Consider the following 7571-nt stretch of genomic DNA (forward strand, 5'->3'; position numbering starts at 1 on the left):
ATAATGAATTTTGAAATGGGGCACAAGAATTAATTAATTTTGAGGAAAATAAAACTAATAAAATTAAAATCAAAGAACTTTCAGAAGAAATAAAAAATTTAAACGATAAAATGGTTAGAACTTTAAATTCAAGTCAAAATTTAATTTCTCAAGGTAATAAGTCAATAAATGTGCAAAATACAGTTCATTTCGAAGAGACAGCATTAGATTTAAGTAAGCAATGGCACTCGTTAGCAGGTGCACGGAATAGAATGACAATAAATAGGGGTAGCGGTCAAGGGGACGAATACTCATTACCGAGACCGGTGCAAAGGCAATCGATTATGCGAAAATCAAATCTACCTAAATGTCAAACAGACTTGCAAGATAGAATAGATAGAAGTAGAAGGGACCGATATGGAAAGAGAAGAGATGAATGAAAATAACATGAATTAAAAATAAAATGTTGCAATCATAAAAAAGGCCAAGACATTCAGTGTACATTTCAAGAAACTCTTTTTCGAATTTTTCAGAATTAGAAATCTTAGGTCGAGAATGGGAAACAGAATTATCAAAATTTAAGATTAGAGGTCAACAGTTAAGCATTTTAGATAAAGATAATACAAAATTGATAAAAATAAAAACGAAACAGGAAATGATAAGAGTCAAAATAATATTGAAAATGAGAATCGAAATAGAAATCAAAATCAGGATAAAAATCAACAAAGACAATTTAGGTCGAGGTATCGTAACCAATAAAATTTGCAACAATACAAACCAAGATTCCCAAATGGAAATCCAAAATTTTTTAATCCAAGATTTCGAATAATAATTGGAATTATACAAATAATTAAAGATATCCAGGAAATCAGAGGTTCATGCATAATAACAGTAATTTTAAAAATCAAAGCACAGCTGGACGAAAAAATCATAATGCGATTTTAGGATATTAAAAAAGTAGGGATAATAAAAAAGGAGAAACGAGTCCAAGTGCACAGGATTTCGTTGATCCAAATTTAGGAAACCAAAATTTTAATTACAGATCGCGAGAACCCATTACATGCTACAATTGCGAGAAAGTGACCCATTTTCGACGTGATTGTTGATATAGTTTAAATCAAGAAAACGCATACAGTCGCTATTGAAGGCGGAAAATAACAGACAAAACCAGAGACCGCTAAAATTACTTGACACAGACACAAATGACTCGGACAAAACAAGATTCCACCTTATGATAGATTTTGAAAATCATTAATTTAAAGTGCTAGTTGACGCCGGTGTAACTCACTCTTATATAGGTAAAAAATTTATAAATACAGTAAAAGAATTAGATTACGAAATTAAAAAGCCAATAAATGGCACAATAGTGATATCTAATGGTCAAAAATTAAAAATTACAGGATAAGTTTTGATCCCCATCAAAGCAGGTCATACGAAAAAATATTTGTTATTCAGATTGGTACCAAATTTGAGGTCGATAGGAATAATAGGAACCGATATGATTGAAAGACTAGGTTTAAAAATGGATTATGAGACAAAGATTTGGTGGTTACCACAATTACCAAATATTGCGAAACGACATGCGAGAGAAAGAGACAGATTTGCTACCATTCGAAGTCTCTCCTCCCGTTTCGCCACATACCCCACCCCAATCCCTCCTTGCAGGTGATGCACTAGACTTGATCCCGCGAGAAACCCAGCCGGCACAGTGTTTACGGGAGCATTGTGTCCCCCACCCTAGACCCCAAATGGCGAGCAACACACCACTGGCTCGTGTCAGCGTGGGCGTACATAGATTAGATAAGCGGGCTAATCGAAATATAAAGAGAGAAAGCACAACAAATAAGGATAGAAACAAAATAAATATAAAGTTACAGGTAAAAATAAAGATGGGAATTTAAATAGAGAATTTAAAGGGCCATTTAAAGGCAATAAAGAGATAAATAATTATAAATTAAAGACGGTATTAGATAAAAAGGAAGAAAAAACTGATTCGATGATAAACAAATTATTTGCAATTAGAAAAAGTAATTGGTATAATTTTAGAAATAATGTGGTAATAAATAACAATATTACGCGCGTGAAAGTAGAAAAGAAGAAAAATTTAGAATTTTGCGAGGAAATTTCTGTAGGCATAGTAGAGTTGAATAAAGCACAGCAAGTGCAATTATAAAATCTGATTAAAAGAAAAATAATACACCAGGAAACAGAATTAAAAGCGACCCATTTGACTAGCCATGAAATAGATGTGCAGGGTCACGAACCTATTAAGCAAAGATACTATTACGTATCACTGAAAATAAGAGAGATTATGTACGGAAAAGTAGATAGGTTTTTAGAAGAAAAAATAATAGAACCATCGAATAGCGATTGGTCAAATTTGATTGTAATGTTTAAAAACCGAACGGAAAATATAGATTTTGTTTGGATTTTAGAAAAGTAAATAAAATCACTAAAAAAGATTTATATCCAATTCCAATAATTTCTTAAATATTAAGCACATGAGATCCTGCTACATTCCAGCGCCTGATGAACAGAATAATAACACCAGAATTAAAGCCGCATGTGTTCTGCTATCTCGATTATATAATTATAGTCTCAAAACATTTTGAAGAACATTTAAAATACTTGAAAATTGTTTTAGATAAAATTAAAAATGCAGGTTTAACAGTAGGTTAAGACAACAGCGAATTTGGATGTTCTGAAATAAAATATTTGGGTTTCAAAGTAAATGCAAAAGGATTACAAGTTGATGAAGAAAAAATTAAAAAAGTTTTAAATTATCCAAGGCCCAAAACAATTACAAAAGTTATTAAGAAAGGAAGTAAAGTGGGAATGGTCTGACCAACAGGAACAGGTATTCATGAAAATTAAACACTTACAAACGACAGCACCATTTTTAGCCTGCCCTGAATTTGAAAGCCCATTCCAACTTGAAACTAATGCTAGTGTCAAAAGATTAGGAGCTGTTTTAACACAAACAACAAACGGGGAAATTTATGTAATAGCATTTGCGAGTAGAGGTCTGAATGAATCTGAACATAAATATTCAGCTTCAGAAAAAGAATGTTTAGCCGTAATCTGGGCGATTAGAAAGTTTAGACCATATTTAGAGGGTTATTCTTCTAAGGTTATTACAGATCATACGAGGTGTGTTCAAAAAGTAAGGTGACTTTTCAATTTTCGCGGGCTACGTACATTCAAGTTTAAAATTTTTTATTTTGTTGCGTATCCAGTGTTCTAAAATTCTTAAAATGTTGACAGTTGCATACGGTGAGTCTACTCTGAGCTGTGCAAAGAAGGCTGAGAGGGTGTCGAAGACGAACCTCGCCCTGGACGTCACAGCACGTCAACAACAGATGAAAACGTTCAAGCAGTGGAAGAAATGGTGTTGAAAAATCGCCGAATTACCATCAGAGAAGTTGCTGAAGATGTTGGCATATCGGTGAGCTCATGCCATGCTATCTTTTCGGACGTTTTGGGCATGCGACGTGTGTCAGCGAAATTGGTTCCAAACCTGCTTAATTTTGATCAAAAGATCCATCGCATGACCATCGCTCAGGAGATGTTGAATGAAGTCAATAATGATCCTGATTTTCTCAAAAGGGTTATAACTGGGGATAAATCGTGGGTATATGGTTATGGCGTCGAAACTAAAGCCCAATCGTCTCAGTGGAAGCATCCTGAGACTCCAAGACCGAAAAAAGCACATCAAGTTCGGTCAAATGTGAAGGCTTTGCTCACTGTCTTCTTTGATTACCGTGGCGTAGTGCATCAGGAATTCTTACCACAAGGTTGTACGGTCAATAAGGAGTATTACCTTCAAGTTATGCGCCCTTTGAGAGAGGCGATACGCAAAAAACGTCCGAAACTTTGGAAAAACAATTCGTGGCTTTTGCATCACGATAATGCACCTGCTCATTCATCGTTGCTTGTGAAAGATTTTCTGACCAAAAACAGCACCACAGTCATGTCTCAGCCTCCATAGTCACCAATTTTGGCCCCGAGTGACTTTTTTCTTTTCCCAAAATTGAAGAAACCCATGAAAGGACATCTATTTTCAACAATTGAAAGTGCTTCCATGATTGAAAAAGGGTTGGCACAAGTGTATCATATCTGAGAGGGGTTTCTTTAAAGGGGACAACATAAATATTGAGGAATAAATGAATATTTTTTGAGAAAACCATAAAGTCCCCTTATTTTTTGAACACATCTCGTATTGCATTAAAATGGTTACATAACTTAAAAAATCCAACAGGTCGATTAGCAAGATGGGCTTTAGAATTGTTAGAATACGATTATGAAATTATATAGAGAAAAGGAAGTTTAAATCAGGTACCAGATGCTTTATCAAGGTCAAATGAAAATCACATAAAAGTCTCAAGTAGTTGAGCCAGCACAATAGAATCAAAGGAAAAAGATTTAAAAGAAATTGAAGATAACTCGTATAATAATAAAATGATTCATGTAAAAAATAAACCAGAGGAAAATCCTAATTGGCGAATACGCGATAATTAATTATATTTGTATAGACCCGACCCTCTAAAATCAAACTTAAATTTAAATAGCGACCCGTGGAAACTAACAATACCAAAAGAATTGCGAGAACAAGTTTTAACTGAAAATCATGATATTAAACAAGAAGGTCACTTAGGTATGGAAAAAACGTATGAAAAATTTCTGAAAATTATTTTTGGCCCGGAATGTATTCTGAAACGTTAAAATATGTGAAAGAATGCGATATTTGTCAGAGAATAAATCCAAAAGTAAACAATCATATAGGTTTGATGGGAAAGCGAATAAGAGAAGAACCATGAACGGTAGTAGCATCTGACATGATGGGTCCATTACCAATGACAAAATCGAGAAATCAACACATTTTCACTCCTGATATCATGCACAAGAAAATCCAACAGAAAGATTTAATAGGTCAATTAAAACAGCCATTAAAGCGTATTTAGAAAAATAACTTTAACCCATACAAGCTTTGAATCAAGATTTAGTCGGAAAACCCGAAATAGAATTTCAAGAGTCAGAAAAATGGGCAGCTATAATGAAAACATAAAAAATAAGTAGAGAAGAGAAAGAAATAAATTTTGAACCAAAAACATAAATTTTCTACCAAGCAGATTAAGTTTCTACCAAGAAAGACGCATGTTCAATTAAAAAAGAGAAATTTTTAACCAAAATGAAATAGTTATATTTTCATGTAAGAAAATTAGTTTCGTACAAAAAAAGGTTTTTGAATTAAAATAATGACTGCCAAAAAATAAAAACTTTAATTAAGGAAGTTCCACATTAAACTAAGTAGTTCAATTTCAGCGAAATACATGAATTTTCAACTAAAAAAGATCAAATTTCAACCCAAAATGGAATAATTATATTTATAGTTTAAAAAATTAATTTTCAACAATAATAAATAGCTTTTAAACAAAATACCTCAATTTTAAACTAAATGCCGAGTAGTTCAATTTCCAATTTAAAAAATGTTTTCACGAAAAAAATTATTATTTTTAACCAAATTGTTAAATTTTTGCCCAAAGAAACGACGTTTTTGCTATAGACATGAATATTCGATAACAAAAATAATTTTTTACCCTAAAAATTAATTTTCAATAAAATACATGAATTTTTAAGTAATAAAGATAAATTTAAAAAATAAAAGTTACATTTTTAGTTGAAAAATAGATTTTCATGAAGTTAAAAAAAAATTGTCAATAAAATGTTTGAATTTTCAACAACAAAAAATAAAGATTTTTAAATCAAAATTATTAAAAAAAACAATTACAAAAAAACTAGTTCCACTTTCAATTGAGTAAGGAACACCACGCTACAGTAAATAATGACCCTACAGTAGATAATCATTAATCATAAGCACCAATATAAGTAACATGATGAATTTTAATTCTAATATATTAATACGTATCATCACTTAAATAATAGTTAGATTAAATGTGTATTTTACATACACTAGTATTTAAAATCAATGATTATCTACTGTAGGATCATTAACTACTGTAGAGTGGTCTCCTCTAGTTGAATTACCAACAAAATACATGGATTTTCAAGGTAAAAAGAGAACATTTAAGAACTGAAAACGGAAAGGTCATATTAACTGTTTAAAATATTAATTTTTAACCATGAAAAATGAATTGTCAACAGAATAGTTACCACAAAAAGATTAAAAAATTTTTAACCAAATAAATGAATTGGCAACCAAAAAGATGAATTTTTCACCATGAAGGTTCATATTTACAGCAAAAGATAAATTTTTAATGAGATGCAGGAATTTTCAACCAAATATTTTAAGTTTCACCTAAAAAATATAAATTCTCAACCGAAAATGGTAAAGTTATATTTTTAAGTTCGAAAATTAATTTTTAAAAAACGAATTTTCAACAAAATATTTCAGTTATTAAAGAAAAAACGATTTTTCAACCAAATACTTCAACTATTAACGAAACATGTATTATTTTCAACAAAATACATTTATTTTTTAACAACAAAAAATTTTTAATCAAAAGAAAAATCGTTTTTGAATTAAAACGATGACAACCAAAAAAATGAATATTTAACATAGTACATTCACTTTCAACTAACTAGTTTTATTTTCGATTAAATGCTTGAACTTTTAACTGAAAAAATTAATTTTCAATGATATACTTCAATGCAAAAAGTTACCAATTAAAAACGAGTTTTTAATTAAATGGTTAAGTTTACAAACCAAAAAACAAAGTTTTGAAATTAAAATGATGACAACAACGAAAAATTAATTTCTTGCAAATTGCTCGCACTTTTATATATGTGGTTGAATTTTGAGCGAAATACATGAATTCTCAACTTAAAAATATATATTTTCAACCAAAATTGAATAATTATATTTTTAGGTGAAAACAAAATTTGTAACCAAAAAAAAAATAATTTTTAACAATATACTTCTTTATTTGTTTATACTCTCTCCTTTTTATGGTTTTGAGAGTCTTTACATCACCATTACAAGTATTCCTACAAACAAGCCTTATAATATCTTACGAACTATTCGCTTCATACAGTCTTAAATTATTATTATTATTTCTAAACACTTGCGACTTTGTCCTAGGTTTTCATTTCCTCTTACCATTATCAATTTCAAATTTTGACCAGCCCTTGTACTTTGAATCTGCGATTATTCCCCAACTTTCCTCAACAGTTCCAGGCTCTTTTCATTTGCCTCACCACCTGGAAAACTCCAGCTCACTCCCAAAACCCACCTAAAAAATCTCTCATTCAAACTTTCTGTTCTCTTGCGTTCTTTTCATCCCCAGATTTCCACACCATAGCTTAACACTGACCATACTAATACATCAAACATCCACATTCTCCTCTTCCAGTCATTCTTGAACCTTCTTTTTCCTATACCCCATACTTGTCCCATTAATTTACTGGTGCATTCCAATTTCTTTCTCCCCTGCAGCTCGCTTCCTCCTTTAGTTTTGGACCCACTCCGTCGGCTTGCGGGTTCGATTCCCGCCTCGCACTCTGGAAGAGCCTCTGCGGCCCATGCAGTGAACACTAGCCTAGCAAGGGAGTTATTCATGTCCGGAGAGTCGTGG

Source organism: Belonocnema kinseyi, chromosome 10 (assembly GCF_010883055.1).
Source record: "Belonocnema kinseyi isolate 2016_QV_RU_SX_M_011 chromosome 10, B_treatae_v1, whole genome shotgun sequence".
NCBI classification, from domain to species: Eukaryota; Metazoa; Arthropoda; class Insecta; order Hymenoptera; family Cynipidae; genus Belonocnema; species Belonocnema kinseyi.